At 35.4% G+C, this 26,975-nt stretch overlaps 1 protein-coding gene across 1 annotated transcript in view; it reads left to right on the top strand.

The window, feature by feature from the left end:
• Nucleotides 1-26,975, top strand: part of PEAK1 (pseudopodium enriched atypical kinase 1) — a 280,456-nt gene that overhangs the window by 136,371 nt on the left and 117,110 nt on the right. Inside the window, exon 5 of the mRNA XM_021711072.1 lies at nt 7,109-7,268. The gene's annotated coding sequence lies outside the window, so the exon portion shown is untranslated. The remainder of the gene's footprint in view (nt 1-7,108; nt 7,269-26,975) is intronic.

The following is a 26,975-nucleotide window of genomic DNA, read 5'->3' as shown; positions in this document are numbered from 1 at the left end:
TTCAAGTAGCTGGAACTACAGGTGCGCGCTACCACGCCTGGCTAATTTTTTGATTTATTGTAGAGATGAGGTCTCACCACATTGCCCAGGCGGGTCTCGAACCCACAGGCTCAGGCAATCCACTCACCTCAGCTTCCCAAAGCACGGGATTACAGGCTGAGCCACCGAGACTGGCTCTTATTTAGTTTTAGTGTCTAATTTACTTCACTCCCAAGCCTGTACCTTTCCTGTTTTTTTAATTATGCAAGCTAAATCCTTTCTTTCTATTTTGTTTCATCATGCTTATCTTATTAATGCTCCAAAATTAACACATATTTCTGAATCCTGAATCTAGTTATTTTTTGATGAAGTTAGCTTGGTACTTGTGAACAGAAAATCCATCCACCTTATATTATTTTTCACTTCATGCAGTCCCTACTTACAAGATCCTGGATTTTTTTCTTCTTAGTTCACAATCTTGAGACTGCAACCTCTTTTCTTCATTACCTGTGCTTCTGTCATGTCTTTCTCAGGACCCTAATTGTTTGCCAGTTGGAACACAGAATATATGCCAAAGTATATTCTCTCTATTCCACCTGATGTGGCTTCGTGTACTGGTCAGAATGCTTAGAATGTATTTTCTAATATCTCTTTAAAACAGGATTGATATATGCACCCTATGATTTTTTTTTGGTGCTGTGTCCATGAAGTTAATTCAAACCATACTTCAGAAGGATGACTGTAGTTCATCATCTATTATCATAAGTGTATTTTCCTTCTTTCCTCCTTAAGTTATATAATTGAAGTTCCTTGTCAATCGCCAAGTCCAGGGCCATGAAAGTTATGGAAGAAACGGCTTGGGTTTAGGTAAATTAGTAAAGAATTTAGTAAAGAAGTTAATTTTAAATAACTATTATTTTGTTGTTGCTATTACATAGGAATAACTGATGAATAAGTTTAAAATCAGGCTAATTTTCAAATTTAGGGGAGCTGATGGTGTATGGTACTCAAGATTTTTCTAATAAATTGCTATTTCATTGCCTTGATAATTTAGAAACTTTTTCCACAAACATTATAAGCTTATTTCTATCTTATGACACATGTACCCTACATCTGGAAATTATACTCTTAAATCTTTTTATGTCTGGCTCATTTCATTTAGTTTTAACTTGGATATCATCTTCTCAAAGGGTTTTCCTTGATGTACTGTCTAAAACAGCGTATTCGCCTTCCTCGTCTCTAACACCCAATTTCATTTTCTTCAGGGCATTTATCATCATTTGGAATTAATTCATTTACTTGTCTTTCTGTTCTAGAATGTAAACTCTATGAGAGTGTAGATCTTGCCTTCCTTATTATCTCTCTACCTCTACTTACAACACTGCCTTTCACACAGTAGGTTTCGAGTATGTAATTTATATGTGGTTGGTTGGAAGGATGAATAAATGAAAAGGACTTTTAGAAATATTTGATATGCTAGCATATGTTGTGGATTGTCAAAAAGAGAATATAGTGAGTAACTTTACCCAAATTTATTTCATTACAGAACTACTTGTTCTTCAAAAATTTAGTTTTATTTGAGTTCCACAGAAGTCATTTATTTTGTAATGACTTAAAACATACTAACAAGTTGCCAGAATGGTACAGATAGTTATTTTCCTGAGTAATTTGAGAGTAAATTGCTGACATTATGCCCTGTCACCTCTGAATACTATAGATTTTGTGTAGACATTCTTATACATAACCAGGATAGAATAATAAAAATCAAAAATTCAATATAGGTAGAGTGCTACTGTCTAATGCACATACAAGTTATGCCAGGTGTTCTGAAATTCAGTAGTGGAAATCCCCAGAAAGGAGGAAGCCTCGAAATCTATGTATGTATTCCTTTCAATTTCTTAGCTGATTCCTAATTTCACATGTGTAGAGGAAACTCCATAGAGCTTAGTGGAAAATAACAGCTGCAGTGGGAATTTGTTGAAGTGTTATTTCTGATCAAGTTTGGAGTTTATGTTCTACCAAATTGTAGGAACTTTTTAAACACTTCAGGGTTTCCACTGAGATCTCAGAAGGGTACTGGTTTAGGAGCAAAGACTATGTCCAAGGCCTAATGGATTTGTTCCAGAACAAAGGGCAAAACTGAAACTTCCTCTTCCTAAAGAAGTGTAGAACCAAGCACCCGCAAGTTCAAGATGATCAGCCAGTATTTCAACTGCTTACTAGAAGAGAAATCAATACTCTTTAAAAGAAGATAACAAAATCCAGAATATCTGTAGTATATCATCCATATTGTCCAGTGTACAATAAAAATGTTTAAACATGTGAAGAAAGAGCAAAAAAGTACCCATAGTTAAGAGAAAAAAGAGTCAATCTAGATGTTGGAGTCAGCAGACAATCACTTTAAATAAACTATATATATATATATATATATATATATATATATATATATATATTTATATGGTCAAGAACTTACAAGATAAAGGGGAGATGATGAATTATAATATAGGATGTCTTTATACAGAGAAGTAGAAACTGCTTTTTAAAAAATTATGGAACTGAAAATTTAATACCTGGAATGAAAATTCTCAGGATACACTTAACAGCAGATGAGAAATGACAGGGGAAATTGAACTTGATGACAGATCAATAGAGATTATCTACCTAAAGAACAAAGAGACAGATGTTAAAATGGAATAGATCCTCAGTGACCTGTGGGATAACAAGCGGTCAAACTTATGTATATTGGAATCCAGAGGAGGAGAGAGAAAATGGGGAAGAAAAAATATCTTTTTAAGAAATAAGGGTTTTCAACAAGGGTACCTGCATATGAACATTTGTATACCTAACCCTGAATTGTACCCCACATCTTTAAAATAGTTTTAAAAAAAGAAATAAGGGTTAAACATTTCTCAAGTTTGGCAAAAACTTAGCTTATAGAGTCAAGAAGCTCAGTGAACTCCAAGTAGAATAAATATGAAGAAATCCAAATCTAGACATATAATAGTCATGCTACTAAAAACCAAAGATAAACTGAAAATCTTAAAAACAGCCAGAAAACAAAAGAAGCTTTAAATGCAGCATAACAATAATATTAATGACAGGTGACTTATCAGAAAAAGTAAAGGCCACAGAAAATGATGAAATGACACATTAAAGAGTTGCAAGAAAGAAGAAAAAATAACTTTTCAGTTAGAATTTTCTATCCAGTGAAAGTATTTTTCAAAAATGAAATGATATCTGCAAGTTCTAAATCTGCAAGTTAAACCAATTGTGGATCAAAAATATTTTTTAAAGCAATTAAAAATAACAATACAAATAAAAGACAAAATAGTACAACTTTTTATATAGCATTTATATAAGATAATTTTATATAAACAAAAACATAGATAATTTATTGTCCACAGACATACAGTACAAGAAATAGAGTTTTTTAAGCTGAAGGACAATGCTATCAAATGAAAACTCAGTTCTACAGGAAGAAATGAAAACCACCAACAGTGATAAATGTGAGAGATTTTTATTTTTTTCTTCTATTACTTTCATGAAAAGAAAACTGACTTTTAAAAGCAAAAGTTAAACCATATTATTATAGGGTTTTGTAATAATAATCACATTAGCAAAAGGGTACTATTAGAGTACATTGAATTACAGTCATCCTTGGTGCCAGCAGGGAATTAATTCCATGACCCCCATGAATATCAAAATCCATAGATGCTCAAGTTCCTGTATAAAATAGCATAGTATTTGCATATGACCTATATACATCCTCCTTTATATATTTCTTCAAGTAATCTCTAGATTAGTTATAATACATAATATAACATAAATGCTATATAAAAAGTTGTACTATTTTGTCTTTTATTTGTATTGTTATTTTTAATTGCTTTTTAAAAATATTTTTGATCCACAATTGGTTGAACTTGCCGATATAGAACCCAAAGATACTGAGCCCAGATATGAAGGGATGACTGTATATTATTGCAAAGTTCTTATATGCTTTCCATGATGTTTATTATTATTTATTTATTTTTGTGTGTGTGTGAGTTGGAGTCTCACTCTGTCACCCAGATTGGAGTGCAGTGGCCACTCCCGGCCACTGCAACCTCGACCTGCTGGGTTCCAGCGATCCTTCCACCTCAGCCTTCCAAGTAGCTGGAACTGCAGGCACGCGCTACCACACCCGGCTAATTTTTTTGATTTGTTGTAGAGATGAGGTCTCGCCAAGTTGCCCAGGCAGGTCTCCAACCCGTGGGCTCAGGCAATCCACTCACCTCAGCCTCCCAAAGCGTGGGATTACAGGCTGAGCCACCAAGTCCGGCTTGATGTTTATTATTAACTTTAGGCCGGATGCTGTGGCTCACACCTGTAATCCCAGCACTTTGGGAGGTGGAAGCGAGAGGATTGTCTGAGCCCAGGAGTTTGAGACCAGCTTGGGCAAGTTGGTGAGACCTCATCTCTGTAATAAGTCAAAAAAATTAGCTGGACGTGGCAGCACATGCCTGTAGTTCCAGCTACTTGGAGGGGAAGGATTGCTTGAGCCCAGCAGGTCAGGGCTGCAGTGGTCATGAGCGTGCCACTGCACTCCAGCCTGGGAGACAGAGTGAGACTCCGACTCAAAAAAAAAAAAAAAAAAATTAACTTTAAGCAGACTGTGATAATTTGAGGGTACATATTGTAATCATTAGAGTGTTACCCTATTCTCATGTGAAGAGGTATATAGCAATTAAAACACTGAAAAAATTTAACTGAAATTAAGGCTGGAAAAGGTAGAACAGGAACAAAACCCCAAAAGCCACAGAAAACAGCAGAAATAGAAAACAGAAAACAAAATGGTTATTTCAAACTTGATTCTTTCTGTAATTACATTAAAAATAAATAGACTAAAGCCTCCTATTAAGGGTCAGACAGCTTCACTTTTCAAAAGAAGATATACAAGTAGCAGTAGATGCATGAAAAAATGTTTAGCCTCACTAATCATCAGAGAAATGCAAATCAAAACCACATTGAGATACCACCTAACTGCAGTAAGAATGGCCATCATTAATAAAAGAAAAAACAACAGATGCAGGCAAAGATGTGGAGAAAAGAGGACGCTTCTACAAGGTTGGTAGGAATGCAAACTAGTTCAACCTCTGTGGAAAACAGTGTGGTAATTTCTAAAAAAACTAGAAATTGACCTTCCTTGTGACCCAGCAATCCTTCTTCTAGGAATATAAATCACTTAAATCACTCTACAAAAAAACTTAAATCACTCTACAAAAAAGATCCTTGCACTTGGATGTTTATTGCAGCACTATTTACAATTGCAAAAGCATGGAACCAACTGTGCTGCCCATCAAAACTGGACTGGATAAAAAAAAATATGGTACATATACACAATGGTATACTATGCAGCCATAAAGAACAAAATTATGAACTTCGCAGCAACTTGGATGGATTTAGAGTCTATAATACTCAGTGATTTATCACAGAAACAACTGAGTATCACAAGTTCTCTCTATAATCGGACCTTGAACGTTTGCCATAATACTATAAGAAAGGGATTAGCAGTAGTCGGAAGCTACTGGAGGTGGTGGCACATAACATCAATAAGGGTACCTTATCTCAAACCAGGCAAAGTGGGGACCAAAGAGAGGCCCAAACTTTACCTGTACAATGGCCACTCGTAGGCCTAATCCTGAATTGTACCCCACATCTTTAAAATTAAAAAAAAAAAATTTAAATTTAAAAATAGAGCCAGACATCTTTAGACTGAATAAAACTATAAGGCCCATTATATCTTGTCTACAAATCATACATTTAAAATGTGGAGACCTAATTAAACACTGTTTATGTCTCTTTGCCTCTTATATTTTTGGGTGAGCTTTCAGTGACTATTAAGATGACACATCTACAAGTCCAAGAATAAAATAATCAGAAAAAACAACTCTGGGAGCTTAGAAGGTACTGCCGACAGTCTTATAAAATGTCAGTAGAACACTACATTAGGAAAGAGTAAGGAGATCTGGGTTTTCCTTTCAGTTTTACCAATAGCCAGACACCTACCTTTATAAAATCGCTTCACTTCTCTCTCCATTGTTAAGTAATGTTCTAGGTTTACCAATATTTGTATACCCATGTGTTCAACTTTTTCATGTTCAAATTTAGAAATAAAATTGGCATAAATTGTATTTTTCTTCTCCGCGGGCTCTTATAATGGGAAGAAGACTAAGTAATTTTACTGCTGCCTGGATATGTGATCTTGGGCATCATCATTACTTCAAATACATATTGACGATGTCAGTACTTCATAATAGTTCTCCTGCATACTGCTCAACGTAGTTATGTGCCACATGGAGCAATGGCTGTAAGCCATGTGAGAACACTGGGTGGTGTTTTCATCATGAATAAGCTAGCTGTGTTGAATCTAGATAATGTTTGATGGTACACTTATAAAAACTTCTAAAATACTTTTCTATATTTTTACTTCTGTATTTATTTTATTAAAGGGGTTGATTTTTAGAGTATGTAAGTACAATTAGGAATTATTTTAAAGTAATCACATTTATCTTTTGTTTTTTACTTAACTCTTCCAGTTATTTTTCTTGTATTTGGTGTCATAGAGAAAAAAATTGGGAGTTGGGCCAGTTTTGAATATACATATAATAGATGCCCAAGAGTCAGAAATAGGTAGAAATGTGTTAATTTAATTTTTGGTGATATTTGAAATATTTGCATTTGAAGATGACTGCTTTCAATATTTTACAGAGGCTGTCCCAAAGCTGGACATTGTGACTTTCCGATTTATATTTTTGTAAAGGTGAAGTCAAGTTTAATGACTTATTCAATTAATATACATATAATTCTTGTAAAATCTACAAGGGCAATCAAAAAAGACATAGAAAATATCAAGTGCATCAGTGCTCTTTTGAGTCTTGCAAGTTACTTGGCTCTTAGATATGCCATGAGGAGTTCTTGAGTGTGAGAGGTTCTATCTGTGTCCTCACCTAAGTAAGGAAGTTATTTCTTAAATGAATTCGATGAATTATAATGTAGAGTGAGGGTGTAAAAAAAAGAAAAAGATGTTGAATACATTTGAAACTAGATTGCTCTTCAGTTTAGCTCTACTTTATTTTATTTTCTCCTGCAGTAAACATTGCTACCTTCAGAAAGGAAGGAATGAGAGGCAAGGACGAAAAGACTTTCATCTTGGGAAGACCCAAAGCACTTTGAAATGTTAAAGGAATGTCATGCTAGCTGCTAAAGCCACCTTTGTCACCAGCATGGATGAAGTGCTTCAGATTTAAACGGTAACCAGAAGTCCCCTGTCATGTTATATTTCCATTGAGAACTTTAGATGATGAAAGGATTTCTTTTTTTTTTTTAATTTTAAATTTTATTTTAAAGATGTGGAAAGGATTTCTTTTGAAGTGTAAATGTTTATGATACCAATGCCAAACTAGAGATAACACTAAAAAATGTTTAACTATTTAGCATAATCATGGTTTAGCCCTTAATGATTGCTTAAAAATATTGTTGTCTTCTCCTAGTTACAGACTTCTTATGTTTAGAAACAAAATTGTTTGAGAAAGAATATGGCATATACTAGTATATTTATAAATCTATTCTTCACCAAGCATTTTTTTATTTCATAGAAATAATCTAAGCAACAGAAGTAGTAGTTGCCATCACATGTACAAAGGTTTTTCAGTCTTATTTTCTGAACTTTATTTCATGCTTTTTTTTTATTTTTAATTTTATTGATAGCTGGTCTCTTGATCATTTCACTTTCTGACATCTTATCTTTATTTAATCTTTATTTTCTCCTTTGCCTCTCTTTCTTTCTACCTTTTAAAAACTAACCTTGCAGGAATTGAGAGTAACAAAAGGCATAAGGATCCAAAATAGAAAAAGAGAGAGAAATTTAAAAGGATTATATAATTGTTTCTTCTTGTGAAATTGCAAAGATGGTTAGAATTCAAGTAGAGTGGAAACCAATTATATAAAGACTTAAGATTATTTATCAGTCTTCCTAAATCATCTTGATCTTAGGCCAAAATTATTTCAATGCATGTTTTGTAAATAATCAAATATTTACATCTTAAATATCATCCTATGAACAATTATAACTTTTATTCATTGAATATCTATTAATTTGATTTTGAGAGATAATCATTTGTTTGCTTGAGTCACTATGTCTTTGGTAGTTAATGCGTATAATTGTCTAAAACTAGTTCCTTGCTGTGAAATGCAGGAGATATGAAAAGTCAACCAAATATAGCATTGTGTAGTAGTCCTAATGATTCTGAGGAATACAGGACCTGTTTCAAGAAAATGATTCAAGTTGATAAATGTAACCTAGGATAAATGGTATACCAAAGAATGAATGTTCTAATTATTCTTCCCTGTGTTAACATTAACCTTGGTAAAAATATCTTTTTTTTTTTTTTAATTCCCCAATTGTGGGTTAAACCACTACTTAGGCATTCCTCGAGCTTTTCTGTGACCAGTATTGTTAATACTATTAGCCATGTTGCTGCATTCATCCCTTTTTAAATGTCTGGTAAATTCTTTCTAGTCCTCAACCATTTTGAAAAGTTGAAGAAAGCAACTTTTGAGACACAGCAGAAATCAAAGTGCTGAGTATTCACTTACATAGATGAGATAAGATTTAGAAAGTCACCAAGATTTCTCTGTCTTAATGATCTAAGTTTCCCCATTTAATTATATCTGCTTCAATAATCTTATATAACTACAGTTTCATTACAGAAAAAAATTAAACATTGTCAACATCTTTACTGTGATCGTTTACCATACCTTATCAAACTCCTATTTCCATTTACATCCATCTTTCAGTAATTTTTTATGCCTATGGATAGGATCATTGACATCCACAGGTAATATTACAATATTTTTCTAATCATTAATTTCTACTTTTTTCACTATCAAATTTATTTTCAAGATTATACTATTATCAAGAAACAGATTAGAATAGAACATCAACTCTATAAAATAAAAGAACTGCATTGATTCTCCCACCTAGTACAGTTCAGAAATCATATAACACATCCAAAAGGTACATAGAATTAAAGAAGACCATCGACATTTACATATTTTATCCAAGTTGATTGTATCCAAAATCCAAAATATACTATGACCTTTGAAGAGAGAATGGAATCAGATTTCTAATGTACAATTCACAGAATTTCTAATTAACACAACTAGAAGTTTGTGTGTTTAGTGATGTGAACCATCATGGCCATATTGAAGACTATTCATAGCAGCACTATTATAATAGGAAAAAGCTAGAAACAATCCAAATGTCCAACAACAGATGATTGGATAAACCAATTGAGGTAAATCAACAACCAAATAAAAGATTTGGAAAAAAGCAACCCTCTTCTAAATGACATGTAGGTCAAAGAGGAACTCCAGAGGGAAACTTTAATATTTGAGTTAAGTGAAAATGAAATGACAACATATCTAAGTTTATGGATGCTGCTGAAGCAGTGGGAAACTTCCAGTATATTTGCTTAATTAGAAAAGAAGAAAGGTCTCAAATCAAGCTTTTATTTTAAGAAAGTAAAAAAAGTTAAGCAAATTAAACCAAAGCAAACATAAGGAAGGAATTAATTAAGAACAGAAGTCATTGAAACAGCAAACAGGAAAGCAGTAGAGAAAATGAATGAAAGCAAAAGCTGATTCTTTAAGACGAATAAAATTAATAACCCTTTAACCAGACTGATTAGAAAAATAGAGAGAAGACATGAATTACTTACAGCAGGAATGAATGGGGAAACAGTACTACAGATCATAAAGATATTAGGACAATAAGGAATGATATGAGCAAAACATTTTGTTCATAAATTTAAAACCTTAAATGAAAAAATTTCTTGATAGACACAAACTACCAAAATTTTTTCAAGAAAACAATAGAAACTGGGTGATGTGGCTCATACCTATAATCCCAGTACTTTGGGAGGTGGAGGTAAGAGGACTGCCTAAGCCCAGGTGTTTGAGACCAGCCTGGGCAACGTGGCGAGACCTCCTCTCTATAATTAAAAAAAAAAAAAAATTAGCTGGGCATGATGGTGTGAACCTGTGGTTCCAGCTTCTTGAAAGGCTGAGGCGAAAGAATTGCCTAAGCCCGGCAGGTGGCTGTGAGTGTGCCACTGCACTCCAGCCTGGGCAACAGAGTGATACTCTGACTCAAAAAAATAAAATAAAATAAAATAAAATAATAGAAAACATGAATAGTCCAATGTAGTTAAAAAATTTAATTTGAAGTTGAAAACTTTACGCTGAAGAAAACTCCAGGCCTTTACTGTAAAATACTACCAAGGATATATTTAATAAATAATATCAATTCTGTACAACTCTGCCAGGAATTAAAAGATGATAGAACACTTCCTGAATCATTTTTATGAAGTATTATTATGATAATAAAACAAATTAATGAGATTACAAGAAAGGAAACTACAAACATAGACACAAAAACTCTTAAGAAAATATTAGCAAATAAAAACCGGCAATACCAACCAACACATGAAGAAATGCTCAACCTCACTAATCATCAGGGAGATGCAAATCAAAACCACACTGAGATACCACCTAACTCCAGTCAGAATGGCAATTATCAACAACTCAAAAAATAACAGCTGCTGGAGAGGGTGTGGCGAAAAGGGAACACTTCTACACTGTTGGTGGGAGTGTAAACTAGTGCAACCTCTGTGGAAAGCAGTGTGGCGATTCCTAAAAGCTCTAAAAATCAACCTTCCATATGACCCCGCAATCCCCCTACTGGGAATATACCCTGAAGAACTCAAATCACTCTATAAAAAAGATACCTGCACATGTATGTTTATCGCAGCGTTGTTCACAATAGCAAGAACCTGGAAACAACCATGTTGCCCATCAAAAAAGGACTGGATTAAAAAAATGTGGTGCATATACACGATGGAATACTACGCAGCCATAAAAAAGAACAAAATCATGAATTTCGCAGCAACTTGGATGGAACTAGAGTCTATAATACTGAGTGACCTCTCACAGAAACAAAGATCCGAGTATCACATGTTCTCACTCACCTTGAACATCCAATGTAATACTATAAGAAAATGACTGACGGTACTGGGAAACTATGGGGGGGGAGGGGGATGGGATTAACAGTAGCAAATATCTGCCTGGGGTGGGAAAACACCTCTTATCAACAGGGTGCCTGAATGAAACGTAATTGTACACCTAACCCTTAACTGTACGCCACAAAACCATAATAAAAAAATAATTGATTAATAAAAAAAATAAAAATAATAAAAAAAAACAAAAACAAAAAAACCGGCAATATGTAAAAATGATAATACTTTAGGACTAAGTAGGTTTTATCCTGAGAATATAAGATTGGATTTTTTTCTTTTGGATTCAGAGGGTACAAGTGCAATTTGTTACATGGGTATACTGTGTACTGGTAGGAATTGGGCTTCAGGGTTTCCCCAGTCCTCAAATAATGAACATTGTTCTCAATAGGTAACTTCCAAACCTTCACCTCCCTTCCTTCCTCCCCTCTCATCCCCTCTTTTAATATCCTCAGTGTCTTCTATTTTCATCTTTATGTCCCTTTAATGCCCATATATAAGTGAGAACATGTGGTGTTTGGTTTTCCGTTTCTGAGTTAATTCACTTAGGATGATGTTCTCCAGGTCCATCCATGTCACTACAAAGGACATATTATTTCATTCTTTTTTTGTGGCTGCATAGTATTTCATGGTGTATATATATCACTTTCTTCATCCAGTCATTTGCTGATGGGCACTTTCTTTATCCAGTCAGTTGTTGATGGGCAACTTGGGTTGGTTTCATGAGTTTGCTATTGTGAGTAGTGCTACAATGAACATATGAGTAGAGGTGTGTTTTTTTGGTTTTTTAGGTGTTTTTTTTTAGTTGGAGTCTCACTCTGTCGCCCAGGCTGGAGTGCCAGGGCACACTCACAGCCACCCCAGCCATTGATGTGCTGGACTCCAGCGATTCTTCCACCTCAGCCTTCCAAGTAGCCAGAACTATAGGTGCCATGGCCGGCTAATTTTTGATTTATTGTAGAGATGAGGTCTCGCCACGTTGTCCAGGCTGGACTCGAACCCGCGGGCTCAGGCAATCCACCCACCTTGTCCTCCCAAAGTGCTAGGATTATAGGCTGAGCTACCAAGCCCGGCTGAGGTATCTTTTTAAATATGATGATTTATTTTCTTTTGGGTAGATACCCATTAGGGACTATTGAATTGAATAGTAATTCCAATTTTAGTTCTTTGAGAAATCTCCACACTGTTTTCCATAGAGGTTGAACTAATTTAAATTCCCACCAGTAGTATATGAGTGTTTCCTTTTCTCTGCATCCAAAACAACATCTGTTGTTCTTTGACTTTTTAATGTTAGCTATTCTGGCTGGTGTAAGATGATATCGCATTGTGATTTTAATTTGGATTTCTCTGATGAATAGTGATGTTGAGCATTTTTTTATGTTTGTTGGATGCTTGCATATCTTCTTTTGAGAAGTGTCTATTCATATCCTTTGCCCACTTTTTGATGGAGTAGTTTGTTTTTTTATGTTGAGTTGTTTGAGTTCTTTTTTCTGAATTGGAGTCTCACTCTGTTGCCCAGACTAGAGTGCAATGGCATGCTCATAACCTCCCCAGCGTCGACATAGTGGGCTCAGGTGATCCTTCTGCCTCAGCCTTCCAAGTCACCAGAACTCCAGACACGCACTACCATGCCCAGCTAATTTTTTGATTTATTGTAAAGATAAGATCTCACCAAGTTGCCCAGGCTGGTCTCGAACCCCTGGACTCAGACAATTCTCTCACTTTGGTCTCCCAAAGTGCTAGGATTACAAGCTTGAGCCACTGCACCTAGCCTGTTTGAGTTCTTTGTAGATTCTGGAGATTAGTCTTTTGTCTAAGGCATAATTTGCAAATATTTTCTCCTGTTTAGTATGTTTTCTATTCACTGTATTGATGGTTTCTTTTGTAGTTTAAGTAAGTAGCATTTTTTGTTTTGTTTTGTTGTGTCACATTTGCTTTTGGGGTCTTTGTCATAAGTATTTTGTCTAGGTCAATGTCCAAAAGAATTTTTTTTTAGATTTTCTTCTAGGAGTTTAATAGTGAGGTCTTACATTTAAATCTTTAATCTATCCCGAGTTAATTTTTGTATATGGTAAGAGGTAGGGAATCCAGTTTCTTCTATATAAGACTAGCTCATTTTTCCTGCACCATTTCTGAATAGGGTGTCCTGTCCCCATTGTTTATTTTTGTCAGCTTTGTCAAAAATAATTGGTTGTAGGTATGTGGCTTTACTTCTGGGTCCTCTATTCTGTTCCGTTGATCCATCTGTCTGTTTTTACACTAGTACCGTGCTGTTTTAGATACTATAGCCTTGTAGTATAATTTGAAGTCAGGCAATGTGATACCTCTGCATTTGTTCTTTTTACTTAGGATTGCTTTGGCTGTTCCTGCTCTTTTTTGGTTCCATATAATCTTTAGGATTGTTTTTTCTAGTTCTGTGAAAAATGATGTTGGTATTTTGATAGGGATTTCATTGCATCTGTAGACTGCTTTGGACAGTATGGTCATTTTAATGATATTGATTCTTCTGGTCTGTGAGCATGGGATGTTCTTGCATTTGTTTGTGTCATCTATGATTTATAGATTTATAATCTAGATTTTATAGTTCTCCTTGTGGAGATCTTTTATCTCCTTGGTTAAATGTATTCCTAGGTATTTTATTTTTGTAGGTGGCTATTGTAAGTGGGACTGATCTCTTGATTTGATTCTTAACTTGAGTGTTATTGATATATAGAAATGCTACTGATTTTTATATATTGGTTTTGATCCTGAAACTTTACTGAAGACATTTATCATTCCTGGGAGTCTCTTCAAGGAGTCTTTAGGGTTTTCTAAGTATACTATCATGCCATCAATGATCAGAGATAGTTTAATTTCCTCCTTACCCATTTGAATGTTTCTTCTGTCTTTCTCTTGCCTGATTGCTAGGACTTCCAATCCTACATTGAATAGGAGTGGTTACAAGATTGTTTTAACCTTCAGAATGAATCCATGCAATTCACCATTTCAACAATTTTTTAAATCCCTAATATGATTATCTCAGTGGTTAGATACTGTCAATTCATAATTAAAAATCTGAACAAACTAGGAATAGAAGGAATTTCCTCAACCTGCTGAAGGGCAAATATAAATATTCTACAGCTAACATCATACTTAATGATGAAAAAGTAAATACGATGTCATAGCCAGTTCAATGAGGCCAGAAAAAAGGAGTACAGATTGAACAGGAAGAACTAAAGCTCTCTATATTTTCAAGTGAAATCATTTTCTATGTACAAAATCCTAGAGAGTCTACTAAAAAGTCTACTAGAGCTAAGTAAATTAGCAAAGTCAATATCTATGCTGATAACCTGCAAAGCACTGATGAAAGAAACCAAAGAAGATCCCAACAAACAGAGATACTGGGCTCAAATATTGGAAGAGTTGATACTGTTAAGATAAACAACTCTCTTAAATTGTTCTATAGATAGAATAAAATCTCTATCAAAATTCCAGCAGGAATTTTTTTCAGCAGTCAACAGACTGATTCTAAAATGTTTTTAGAAAAGTAAAGGTACTAAAAAAGCCAAAACAATTTTGAATAGGACCCAATTGGAGCACTCACGCTGCTTGATCCAACACTTCCTACAGTAATTAAGCAGTGTGCTGCTGTTAAAAGGATAGTTAAATAGACATACACACTCACACATTCAGTTAATTTTTGACAAAGGTAGAGAGGTAATGACTTCAATGAATAGTATAAGAACAGACATCCAATTTTAAACCCAAATTAAAAAGATACAAAAGATATTTGACCTATTCCTTGACATAGGCCTTGGAGATGAAAATGAAAAAGAGTAGATGGTTAAGAGGTTTACTTTGTAGAAGTAGAGGAAGCAATAAGACTGGGAAGAGAATCAAAACATTGAAATGGTAGAGGAAATACATCTTTAGAATGAGTATTGTGTATTATAGGAAATGTATATACATTATGAATAACTAAATATTTATTTATTTCCCCCTTCTTCTTAAGCATCCAACAGTTTACAGAGCACTATGTTAGACTGGAGAGATACTATCAAGGTCCCTTGAGGGAATTGTATATACACAATAGGGAAACTGTGATAACTGCTATCATAGTTGTGCCAGGAGAGCCCAGAAGAGGGAGCAGCAAATACTTCCACTCATCCTCAGTGGGCTTCCCAAGGTAGCCCAGGAATCTTTAAGTGCAAAAGGGAACCAAATGCTGGAGCATTCTGACCACCAAACAATGGATCCACTGTCCCTTTGAGGATGTTGAAAATTGTTATTTTGTTAGCCAAAATCCAATAGGGGATCTTTTCATCTGCTGCCACTTGAATCCGTGATCATCACCTCAGACTCAAAGAATAGACAAAGCGAAGGGACCTGACGTGGTTTCTTTTCACCCTTTCCGTTTGCTGTCATTTGATCTGCTTTACAGTGGAGTGGGTTTTCTCTTGCCTCTAGGAGCTAACCATTCTACGCAATCTCTGTCACACAGGGAAATCAGCAAAAGAGTTTTTTCAGGCTACCAAAAGTCTGGGAATGAAAGAAGGGTTTTTTGTTTGTTTGTTTGTTTTGTTTTTTAATTGAGGGGTCTTCATCATACTTCACGCACATGGAAAAGAGAAGTAGGAATTGCATGTGGTCACTTTGCTAACCTTCTGTGGATTTCTGGTACATGTTGTCATCTCTCTTTGAAGGATTAGTCATTGCACTTTGTCCTCACACTTGCTGTGTAGCAAGTACTCCTTTATTCTCCCCAGTCTCCTATCACACAGCACGAGCATTGGTGGAAACGGCTTTTCCATAAAAAGAACCGTGCCACCTACTCTTCAAATGCTACTGATTAAGAAAACCATTGATTGATTTTTCCTGGGGAATAAATTAGGCTTTCCCCTGAGAGTGGAAAGAAATAAATAATGGGATGTAGAGAATGAAGATGGCTGTGTGCTATGAGGACAATGTTTATGCAGTTTCTATGGAAACAACATGTAGACATTCAAAACAGGAGCTTATGATATTCTCTGTATTTGTCAAATATAAATCAGATATGAGATGCATTCATTCTCTTTCTTGGCCCAAATTTAATCTGACACATATGGTTATGTAAGATACGCTCTTGCTTTAGTATATTTCCTTAATGTGTGCAGGAATCTGGCAATACACGGGCTGCCATGTTTTAAAATCATGTACTTGAAGCATAGAAATAAAACTAGGGAAAGCAGTTCTCAGCAAATAATTCCTAAAAAATAGCACAGTCACAGTGTGACTTTTATAATTAACACAGGCAATTAATTTTTAATTGAAACATATTCATAACATTGGACCTAGCTAATTGTAAGTGATGTCAGATGCTGAAAATGCATGGTTTGGTAGTTTATTCTTGTTTAATACATGTGATTTTACTTCTTGAGAGGAATAAGGCATAACAGGCAGTGTTTCTGAATGATTATTTTATGGTTTTTTTGTTGGAAGACATCAGTCACCTTCAATTTCATGCTTTATAAGTGAGGCATGATAGAAATCAAGAGAAAGCATACATGAATTTTGAAGATATACTGAATTTGACAAAATTATCCAGAGCTTGAACTTTTTTCAGTAACTAATTCCACAGCTAATGCAGAAAATGCAAACCTTACCTGCAGCTACTGCCTTCTAATGAGCACATAAACTAGAACAATAGAAAAGTCTAAAAACAATTAGAATAGGCTCTTTTCATGGAAAATGGAGTGTTAACTACTTAACTCCAATATCTTGTCCTTTCACGCTAGTCGTTTCGTAGCCCATCAGTTTATCATCCTGTGTATTTTCTCTTCTCTTAGATTTCCTCAAAGACATGCACTTTGTGAGCAGATAGCCTAGAGGCTTAATGTCTTATTAAAGCAGTAATTGCTTATATAGTCCAATGAATAGAACAGTAATTCAAAGAGACCAAATAGCTGTACAGATTGAATAGCAGAAAAGGGCTGATTACAGAAGGTTTTTCAGATCAGGTAAGTTTTAAGTCAAAATGTTAAGGTAAAATACTTTTCTAGGCCAGGCTCGGTGGCTCAGCCTATAATCCTGCGCCTTTGGGAGGCTGAGGTGAGTGGATTGCCTGAGCCTGCGGGTTCGAAACCCGCCTGGGCAGTGAGACCTCATCTCTACAATAAATCAAAACATCAGCCGGGCGTGGTAGCGCATGCCTGTAATTCCGGCTACTTGGAAGGCTGAGGCGGAAGGATCGCCGGAGCCCAGCAGGTCAAGGCTGCGGTGTCTGGGAGCAGCCATTGCACTCCAGTCTGGGCGACCAAGTGAGACTCCAACTCAAAAAAAAAAAAAAAACTTTTCTAAAGGGTATTTTGGACAATGTATATCAAAAGTTTTAAAAACATACACAACGTTAGACCCAGAAATCATACTTATCGGAGTTCATCTTAAGGAAATAAAGGTATGTGCAAACATTGAATTAGGAGAATGCTTACTAAACCCTGTTTATAATAGAGAAATACTAGAACATACCAGAAATACTGAATCTTAACATCAAGTATAAAGAAATGAATAATTAATTTTAGGATAAATCTAGAAATTGGAAGTTTGTAGCCATTTAAAACCATGTTGTAGAAGAGTATTTTTTATATGGAAAAATATTTATGATATATTCTTCAGTGAAAAAAAACAGTAGTTTGATAGGAATTGTAGTAAATTAAAGATCAGCTTGAGGAAAATTTCCATCTTTACAATGTTGGGTCTTCCAGTTGAACATCGTGTACCTCTCCATTGATTTAGGTCTTCTGTTTCTTTTATTAGCATTTTATAGCTCTCAGCACACACCTCCTGTATTTGTTTTCTTAGATTTGTACCCGAGGTTGTTGTGTTTTTTTTTTTTTAATTTCCTAAAAATTTGGAGCTATTCTGAAAGGTACTGTTAAAATTGTGATTTCCATTAGTATATTGCTTATATGTAGAAATGCAACTGATTTTTGTATGTCAATCTCGTAGCCTACAATCTTAAAATATTTATTAATTCTAAGAGTTTTTTTGTAGATTCCTTGGGATTTTTCATATATACAATCGTGTCATATGCAAATTATTAATACAGTTTTATTTTTTTCTTTCCAATCTGTATGCCTTTTATTTCTTCTTCTTGCCTTATTGCACTAAAATGTTGAGGATATGTATAATAGGAATGAAGAGAGCATAGGCGTCCTTGTCTTGCTCCCGCTTTTGGGGGAAAGCAGTCAGCCTTTCACTGTTAAGTATAATGTTGGCCATAGGGTTTTTTTGTAGATGCCCTTTAAGTATGTTGAAGTTCCTTTCTATTTCTAGTTTGCTGAGAGTTTTCATTAAGAATGGATGTTGAATTTTGTCGAATAAGTTTTCTACTTCAACTGAAATCATATGGATTTTGTTTTTTGAGCTGTTAATATAGTGGATTACGTTTTTTAAATCAAACCCTATGCGTTATTCTTTTTACATATTACTGGAACATTTTGTTGAGTATTTTTGTGTTTATGTTTATGGAGGGATATTTGTGTATAGTTTTAGTTGGTTCTTTTTTTATACTGTTTTGCCTGCTTTTTTTAATTATTATTTTTTCTGCCAAAGAAATTATTACAAAAGTTTGCCTGGTTTTGAATAAAGCAGCATGAATTGGAAATATTTTCATTAAATGAATTGGAAATATTTTCTTCTCTTCTATATTCTGGAATAGATTGTCCAGAATTGGTATTATTTCTTCTTTAAATGTTTGATAAAATTTGCTAGTAAAACCATGTAGTCCTGCTGGGATGTGTGTGTGTGTGTGTGTGTGTGTGTGTGTGTGTGTGTGTGTGTGTGTAAGTTTTCTTGATTTGCTTGGTTTGTTAAAAAAAATTATTTATTTTAAAATTTCATTTTTTAGAACAGTTTTAGGTTCGTGGCAACATTAAAAGGAAAGTACAGGCCAGGCTCGGTGGCTCAGCCTGTAATCCCAGCACTTTGGGAGGTCGAGTTGAGTGGGTTGCTGAGCCTGTGGGTTCAAGACCCAACCGGGCAACTTGGCGAGGCCTCATCTCTACAATAAATAAAAAATTAGCCAGGTGTGGTAGCACATGCCTGTAGTTCGGGCTACTTGGAAGGCTGAGATGGAACGCTTGCAGGAGCCCAGCAGGTTGAAGCTGCAGTGGCTAGGAGTGTACCACTGCACTCCAGTCTGGGCAACAGAGTGAGACTCCAACTCAAAAAAAAAAGGAAAATACAGAGACTTTCCATATACCCTCTGTCCCCACACATGCATAGCCTTCCCCATTATTACTGTTGCCCACCAGATTGGTACAGTTATAGTTGATGAACCTACACTGACACATCATAATTACCCAAAGTTTATAGTTTACATTAGAGGTTTGCTCTTGGTGTTATACATTCTATGAGTTTGGACAAATGTGTAATGACATGTATCCGCTATGTATGGTATAACAACATGTATTCATTACATTATTATATAGAGTATTTTCACTGCCCTAAAAATCCTTTATGCTCCACCTGTTTGTCTTCCCCTTCCCACAATCCCTGGCAACCATTGATCTTTTTAATGTCTCCATAGTTTAGCCTTTTTTAGAATGTCCTATAGTTGAAATCATACAGTTTATAGCCTTTCCAGATTAGCTTTCTTTAGTAATGTACATTTGAGCTTCCTCCACCTCGTTTTATGCCTTGATAGCTCATTTCTTTTGAGTACTAAGTAATATTCCATGGTCTGGATATACCACAGTTAATTTAACTATTCACCTACTGAAAGACATCTTGCTTGCTTCCAAGTTTTATCAGTTATGATTTATTATTTAAACTGCTATAAATATTCATGTTCAGGTTTTGGTGTGAACTTAAGTTTTTAACTCCTTTGAGTAAATACTAAGAAGTGTGATTTCTGGATCACATTGTAAGAGTATGTTTAGTTTTCTAAGAAACTGGCGAAGTGTCTGTAACCAGTTTGCATTCTCAACAACAGCGAATGAGAATTCATGTTGCTCCACATCCTTGTCAGCATTTGGTGTTCTCAGTGTTCTGATTTTGGCCATTCTATGAAGTGTGTAATGGTACCTTATTGTTTTAATTTTCATTTCCTTGATGGCATATGGTGTGGAGCATCTTTTTAAGATGCTTATTTGCCATCTCTACATCTTTGGTAAGGTATGTATTAAGGTCTTTGGTTCATTTTTTAATCCAATTGGGGATTTTGTTGTTGTTGTTTGTTTTTGAGTTGGAGTCTCACTCTGTCGCCCAGGCTGGAGTGTACTGGCACGTTTCCGACCACCACAGCCTCAACCTGCTGGACTCAAGTGATCCTTCTGCCTCAGCCTTCCAAGTAGCTGGAACTACGGGCATGCGCCACCACACCCAGCTAATTTTTTTTTTTAATTTATTGTAGAGGTGAGGTCTTGCCAAGTTGTCCAGGCTGGTCTCAAACCCATGGGCTCAGGCAATCCTCTCACCTCTGTCTCCCAAAGTGCTGGGATTATAAGCATGAACTACCGTGCGTGGCCTGTTAGTTTTCTTATTGTTGAGAGTTCTTTGTATAACCTGAATAACAGAGTTTGTTTCAAATATATCTTTTGTAAATGTTTTCTACTAATATGTGGCTTATATTCTCTTCACAATATTTTTTGCAGGGTAGAAGTTTTAAATTTTAATGAAGTTCACTTTAGTTTTTTTCTTTCATGGATTGTGCCTCTGGTGTCATGTCCAATAAGTAATCATCAAATCTAAAACTAACCAGATTTTCACATTTCTGGGCTTTCTATTCTGTTCTTTTTTTTTTTTTTTTTTGGTCTGTTCTTTTGCCAGTACTACACTGACTTGATTACTGTAGCTTTATAGTAAGTCTTAAAGTCTAATAATGTCAGTCTTTCAACTTTGTTGTTTTTCTTCAATATTTTATTGGCTAGTCCTGATTTTTTTGCCTCTTCATATAAACTTTAGAATCAGTTTGTCAATATCCACAATATAACTAACTGGGTTTTTTTATTAGGATTGCCTTGGACCTATAGATCAAGTTGGGACGAACTCACATCTTGACAAGCTGTTTTGATTACTGTGGCTTTATAGTAGAGTTTGAAGTCTGAAAGTGTGATACCTCCTGCTTTGTTTCTCTTGCTAAAGATTGTTTTGGCTATTCATGGTCATTTATGTTTCCATATGAATTTCTGTATTGTCATTTCCAGATCTGAGAAGAATGATGTTGGTAACTTAATGGGTATTGTGTTGAACCTGTAGATTGCCTTTGGTAGGATGGACATCTTAACAATGTTGATTCTTCCTATCTATGAGCATGATATATTTTTCAATCTGTTTGTGTCTTCTTGGATTTCTTTGAGCAGCGTTTTGTAATTCTCATTGTAAAGTTATTTTACTCTCTGGTTAGGAAGATGCCGAGGTATTTCCTTTTTTGTGTGTGGCTATTGTGAATGGGATTGTGCTTTTTATTTGGGTCCCTGCCTGCTTGTTGTTGTTATATAAGAATGCAACGTACTTTTGCACAGTTATTTTGTACACTGAGACTTTGCCAAAGTCCTTTCTTTATCAGTGTCAGCAGGTTTTTGACAGATTGTATAGGATCATATCATCAGCAAAGAAGGATAACTTGACTTCCTCTTTTCCTATTTGGATATCCCTGATTTCCTTCTCTTGTCTAATTGCCTGGGCTGGGACTTCAACACAATATTGAACAAGAGAGGTGAGGGTGGGCAGCCTGATCTTGTTCCAGTTTTCAGGGGAAATGTTTCTAGTTTCTGTCCATTTAGCAATATGTTAGCCGTGGGTTTGTCATAGATGGCACTTACTATTTTGAGGTATGTTCCTTCTATGAGTAGGTGTTTGAGGGTTTTTAGCAAGAAGGGATGCTGATTTTATTTTTTTCGACCTGCTGGGCTCCGGCGATCCTTCCGCCTCAGCCTTCCAAGTAGCTGGAATTATAGGCATGCGGTACCACACCCGGCTAATTTTTTGATTTATTGTAGAGATGAGGTCTCGCGGCCCAGGCAGGTCTCAAACCCATGGGCTCAGGCAATTCACTCACCTCAGCCTCCCAAAGGTGCGGGATTACAGGCTGAGCCACCGAGCCTGGCTGGGATGCTGAATTTTATCAAAAGATTTTTCTGCGTCTAATGAGATAATCACGTGGTTCTTGTTTTTACATCTGTTGATGTATTTAATTACATTTATGGTCTTGCAAATGTTGAACCAGCCCTGCATCCTGGGGATGAAGCCTACTTGGTCATGGTGGATGATTTTTGAGATGTCCTTTGAATCCAATTTGCTAGAATTTTGTTGAGGATTTTTGCATCTGTGTTCATAAGGGATATTAGCCTGTAGTTCTCTTTCTTTGTTACATCTTTACCCGGTTTGGGTATCAGTGTAATGTTAGCTTCGTAAAATGATTTGGGGAGAATTCCATCTTTCTCAATTGCCTGGAATACTTTCAATAGGATTGGTATCAGCTCTTCCTTGTATGTTTTGTAGAATTTTGCTGGAAAGCCATCTGGTCCAGGGCTTTTTTTTTTGTAGGTAGTTTTGGTATGACAGAGTCAATTTCCTGGGTTGTTATTGGTGTATTCAGTGTCTCAATGTCTTCCTTCATGTTTCATCTTGGGTAGGTTGTGTGATGTCAGAAATTCTTCCATTTCATCTAGGTTATCAAGTTTATTTACATATAGGTGTACATAGTAATCTCCGATAATCTTTTGTATTTCTTTGGGGTCAGTTGTGATTTGATCTTTTGTATTTCTGATTGTGTTTATTTGGGCTTTTTCTCTCTTTTTCTTGGTCAATCTGGCTAGGGGCCCATCAATCTTGTTAATTCTTTCAAAGAACCAGCTTTTTGTTTTGTTGATATTTTCTATGATATTTTTGTCTTCTTTGTCCTGTATTTGTGCTCTTATTTTTGTGATTTGGATTCTTCCACTAAAGTTGGGATTTTGGTGGTCTTCTTTTTCTAGCTCTCTTAGGTGGTTTGCTAGCCTCTCCACTTGTGATCTTTCCATTTTCTTGATGTGTGCTTGTAGAGATATAAATTCTTCTCTTAAAACTGATTTCATGGCATCCCAGAGGTTTTGGTAAGATGTTTCTTCATTTTCCTTTGTTTCCAGGGATCTTTCAATTTCTTCTTTGATTTCAGTGTTGACCTAGTGGTTGTTCCGCATCATGCTGTTTAGTGACCATGTCTTTGCAGGTTTTGGAGAAATTTTGTTGGTGTTGGTATTTATTTTTATTCCACTGTGGTCTGAAAATGTGTATGGCAAGATTTCAGTCTTATGAAATTTGTTTATGTTTGATTTATGGCCAATGATGTGGTCAATCTTGGAGTACGTTCCATGTGGTGGTGAGTAGAATATATATGGTAGTTTGTGATTTTTAATGAATTGATCTTTTATTTAATTTGCCAAATTCAAGTGTATAGATTAGTTTCGAGTGTCCCCTTTTTAATTTTTCTTAATGTCGTCAAGATGTGTCTTGTCTTTCATTTTGATATTGGTAATTTGTGATTTCTCTTTTCCTTGCTAGTCTTGCTAGATATTTATCAATTCTATTAATCTTTTCAAGGAGTCAGTTTTTAAAATTATCTTTCTGCTTTTTATATTAGTTGTTTCTGCCTTTAGCCTTATTATTTTCTTCATTCTGTTTACTTTGGGTTGTTTTTCTCTTTGTTGGGTTATAGGAGTTCTTTGTATATTCTGAATATTAATCTGTTATCAAATATATATCAGAATATATCAGATATATATGTCACATATGTCATATATACATGCACATATATACATTTACATGTGTATTTGTATATGTGTATGTATGATATCTCATATATAACTGACATCTAATATATACCTGACACACACATATATACACATATGTATATATGCATATTTATCAGATACATATATGATATTTACAGCCGTATATCAGTTATCAGAAAATATCATCAAATATTTTCTATTCTATAAGTTATCTTTTCACATTCTTGTTAGTGTTCTTTGATACATCAAAGTTTTAAATTTTGATGTTCTCCAGATAATCTATTTTTTAAATTTTGTTGCTTGGGTTTTGGTATCATATCTAAGCATTTGTTGCCAACTCCAAGTTTGTATGTTGATCTTGTATCCTGCAACTTTGATGGATTCTTTTATTGACTATAGTTGTGTGTGTGTGTGAATTCTTTATCTATTAATTGTTGTTTGTGTGTGAATTTTTTTATCTGTATAATTATGTGATGAGCAAATAAAGATGATTTTACTTTTTCCTTCCAAATTTGGATTATCTTTATATTTTTCTTGCCTAATTACTCTGCTAGAACAACTAGGACTTCACTGAATAAAAATGGTGAAAGTGAGCATCTTTGTCTTATTCCTCATCCTGGGGAAAAAGCGTTCAGTCTTTCACCTTTTAATATAATGCTAGCTGTAGATTTTTCATAAATATCCTTTATCATATTCTTCACTGTCATCCTGTCATTTGATATTGGTACACTTCATTGTTCTAGCCATTGGAGTCAGTGTGTAGTGATATCTTACTGGGATTTAATTTGCATATCACTGATGAATAATGACAGTGAACACTCTTCCATGTGCTTATTGGTCACAGAATTTGTTTTTGAAGGATTCTTTTATGTTGAAGATCAGTGTCAGGTAATGCACCATATAAATATTTATTGAATTCAGCTGGAGTCAGGCCCTCTTAATGTTTAGTTTAAACCTTGACATTAAGTTGTCAATAAAATTTTTAAAAAATTAAGCCCTATTATATAATATATATCATTAATAATTTATAAACACAAACATTTTGGGGTTTTTTGTTTTCTATTATTAGAGATAGTCTCATTGTGTTGCCCAGGCTGGAGGGCAGTGGTGCAGTTATAGCCACTGTGCCCTCAAACTCCTGGGCTCAAGCATTCCTCCTGCCTCAGCCTCCTGAGTAGGTAGGATTACAGGTGCATACCGCCATTCCCAGCTAATTTTTTTTCTAATTTCTTTGTAGAGACAGAGTTTCACTATGTTGCTCAGGCTAATCTCAAACTCCTAGCCTCAAGAGAGCCTCCCATTATGCTGAGATTACAGGCATGAGCCACCACACTCAACCCACATTTTGAAAAAAACAGACTAAAATAATTTTTCTCTAGTGTTGAAATGGTGAAGTATTATAGTTGTATTTGGAAGTGAATTAAAACTTTATAAAGAATTCAGTTGATATTACTTATTAAGAAGTTGTGTTTTGCCAAGTAGTACATGAATATTTCTGTATGATACAGATGATAAAGATATGAACATTTGCTTGTCAGCAAATGGGTATAATTGTGTTTTGCCAATAATCTGAGCATCCCTGAGAATGGAGTTGTTTCCAGCTGGTTGTAATTAAGGTTGGATTGTTCCTTGCACAGGTGACGCTAAAGTTTCTTTAATTCTTGGGATCCACAGCTTTCTATGTATTCAGCTAATTTTCTGCAACTTAAACCAGTCATCTGTTTTTCACAAATATTTGAACAAGTACAAGCAGAAACATATAATCAGGTTGCCATTATTATTAACTGTTTTGACTTTCAGATTTGGATATGTAGAACTAAGGGATCCTATGATAGCCTAGAAAGTTGTCTTTGGAAAACGCATTGAAATAGGAATGTTACAGCAGCCCAGGAGGTACAATCATGTGACAAGAATACTTGGTCAATTGCATCTTCTTGCTCTGTAACATCAGCTCCTGTGACCTTTGTAATTAAATTGTAGTCATTGGTTGTAAGATTTTGATATGCGAAGGAATGTCCTATTTTACTATATCTCTGTTTTAATGCCATGTTTTTTGTCTGCTCACTTATAGATGGCTTTAGGAGAGCTAACATTTATTAATCACTTGCTATTTGCCATGCATGGTGCTAGTCTCTTTTCTTATGTTATCTGTAGTACTCACCACAGTTTTGTAAACCCAATTTATAGCTGAAGAAACTAAGACTCACAAAGTTATTCCTTGCCTAAAATCACAGAACTTAGTAAGTGGTAATTTGAACTCCAATTTGTCTGATCCCCAGACCTGCACTTTTCCTCCTCTACCAGTGTTTCTCACCCTAATCCAATTAAAATAGAATTTCTGCGGTTAGACTTTGATGTTTGAGCAGCTCCAGAAGTCAGTAATGTGCATCTAGAATTAAAAACCACTGGAGAAACACCTTATGCTTACTATTATGAGATCATATTTCAATGGAAGGGAAAGTATAGTAAGAGAGCACATTTTCTTTTAAAAGTATATACAATATTGTCCATTTATCTCTGCCAAAACGTATCTAGTTGAAACTTCCAGTACAAAATGGTACACTGAGAACATGCTGCAGCCTCACTTTGCTACTACACATTCCTAAAAATAATCCTCCTCTCTCCCTTCAAAGAATATGTAGTACCAATTAAACACAACTGTGATAGGAAACAGCAAAATGGGCCAAAATGCATGAAGAACTTCTGAAAAATGGCATTGGAATGCAGATGAGAGCTATAATCTAAAATATGCTTAGGAATGGAGTACTTTAAAAGGTATGAGTAGCTGGGGGTTGCTTTATGTCTAGTCGGCTGGACACACATACGAATCTACCTCTTTCTACCTTTATTTCTTTTTGGTGTCTAAGATGCCAAAACAGACAAGGTGGGTGCTTTAAAAGCCAAAGTAGTAGCCGGGCTCGGTGGCTCAGCTTGTAATCCCGCACCTTTGGGAGGCTGAGGTGAGTGGATTGCCTGAGCCCGCAGGTTCGAGACCCGCCTGGGCAGCAAGACCTCATCTCTACAATAAATCAAAAAATCAGCCGGGCATGGTAGCACATGCCTGTAATTCCGGCTACTTGGAAGGCTGAGGCGGAAGGATCGCCGGAGCCCAGCAGGTCGAGGCTGCGGTGGCCGGAGCGGCCACTGCACTCCA

The sequence above is a fragment of the Carlito syrichta genome, unplaced genomic scaffold (genome assembly GCF_000164805.1).
Source record: "Carlito syrichta isolate Samal-C Ts95f unplaced genomic scaffold, Tarsius_syrichta-2.0.1 Scaffold81549, whole genome shotgun sequence".
NCBI classification, from domain to species: Eukaryota; Metazoa; Chordata; class Mammalia; order Primates; family Tarsiidae; genus Carlito; species Carlito syrichta.
The sequence above is the reverse complement of the archived record's forward strand: the minus strand, read 5'-3'. Positions and strand labels throughout refer to the sequence as shown.